Source organism: Myotis davidii, unplaced genomic scaffold (assembly GCF_000327345.1).
Source record: "Myotis davidii unplaced genomic scaffold, ASM32734v1 scaffold170, whole genome shotgun sequence".
In the NCBI taxonomy this organism is placed as follows: Eukaryota; Metazoa; Chordata; class Mammalia; order Chiroptera; family Vespertilionidae; genus Myotis; species Myotis davidii.
Window position 1 is genome coordinate 358,917 of NW_006282528.1, and position 1,977 is coordinate 360,893.

Below are 1,977 nucleotides of genomic sequence, written 5' to 3' on the forward strand. Positions count from 1 at the left end.
TGCTGCTGGCCCTGCTCGCTGGTCACATGCTCCTTGGCTGAGCCTCAGCTGCTGGGAAGGAGCTGGAGGGGCCACTGCGGTGCTGGGGCCCAGGGCTGGGCATGGACAGGGGCCTGGGCGGTGATGATGGACAGCGGTCAGCCTCCTGGTGACACGGTGTCAGCCAGAGGGGGCCCTCGCTCCCGGCACGATGAGTCCGAGCGCTGCTGGGGCCACACGCCCCTCTGCCTGGCCCGGGGGCGTGGAGCTTCTCTGAAGGTGTCGCTGTCACTCAGGAGCCGCTCTGAGCCCTCGTGCCTGGCTGTCTGTGCTGGGGGCCCGCCGCCTGTGGTCTGTCCCAGGGGCGGGCAGAACCCTCGCTCTCCCGGCTGCCTGTGCAAGGGCAGCTCTCCTCCTCATCCCTACCCCTCCTTCCTGCTGCTTTATGCTTATTTGTTTTTAATAAAAATATCTTTTTACTGATTTCAGAGAGGAAGGGAGAGGGAGAGAGACGGAAACATCGATGATGAGAGAGAAGCATGGATCGGCTGCCTCCTGCACACCCCGCACTGGGATGGAGCCTGCAGCCCGGCCTGTGCCTGACCTGGAATGGAACTGTGACCTCCTGGTTCACAGGTCGATGCTTAACCACTGAGCACACTGGCCGGGCCGTAGTGTTTCTTGATGGGCTTCGCTGGACAGAATGGGAACAGTGCGCAGGGCCTGCGTTATGTCCCCGCTGGGGCTCAGGCTTGAGAGCAGAGTTTGCCCCCCTGAGGCCCTCGGAGGTCAGGGACAGAGTGACTGTGCGGATGCTGGGGTGAGGGGAGCCTGTGGCTGCCGGCCCGCCTCCTCGCTCTGGGGCGCGGGGCCATTCCCGGCGGCCCTGGTCCTGGTGAAAGGTTGGCCTCGGTGGCAGGTACCGTGCCAGGGTGTCCCCCAGTCAGGGCAGATGTGAGAGGGCGCTCCCGGGACCGGGTCCAGCAGACCCTGATCAGACCCCGGACGCATTCAGTTCACATGCGTTACCGGACATGCTGACGCTCATCTTACTCGCACCCGGTGGCGCGTTCCGGCGCCTGTTCCACGTGCAGGCCTGGTTTCCACGGTCCAGGCAGCTTTGCTCCCACCTCAGCGCATAACCCCGCGGGGGCCGGCCCAGGCGGCTGCGCTCAGCTCGCCCACAGTGTTTGCCGCAGAGGATGGAGCAGAAATGGACGCCCGACCCAGGGCCAACCAACCAGCTTGCTGGCCAGGGCCAGTTGGCTTCTCTGACAACAACCCTGACAGTTAAGCGAGAGCAGGCAGAGAGGAAAGAAGATGGAGAAGTGGAGCAGGAAGGAGGCCCCGGGCTGCTGAGAAGTAGCCTGTTCCCCTGAGCTTCCCGGTTGCCGGGAGCAGCTGTGTTTTAGTTCCTCTCTCTCGATGAGATCACTTTCATGTCCTTATAATAACCTCGTGGGCAGCCGCTACCCTGCGCCTCAGAACAGAGCCAGGAATGAGCCAGGACAGCACAGGTGCCGGGACAGGCCTGCCTCCGGACCCTCCAGCACCTGTCAGCCCTGCAACGGCGTGCGATGTGCTGTGAGAACACGGAGAGCCGTGCACGGGGGTGGAAAGGTAGTAAGCCACACCGTCATGCTCTCGAGCAGCAGCCTGGATTTTGTTGGGAGAACAGATGATGCACACGCAACGAGCATGGCTGGGTCCCAGGCGGGGGAACCCGCAGGGTTGGGCGAAGGCCTCCCGGGATGGCTTCATTGGGATGATACCGCCTTGGGGGTGCTGGCTGAGGAATGTGGCTTCGCTGGGGAGAGAGGCAGGTGACTGAGGGGTGAGGGGGACATGGTTTCACTGACAAGGTGACTCTGGTGTGCGTGCCGATCAGAGGCTGTAGCAAAGGCTGCAGGTGCTGTGCCCGCGAGGAGCCCGCTGGTCCCCTCTGACCTTCGCTGCATGGGGATGGGCAGCACCCATCTCGGGGGCAGCCAGTACCTT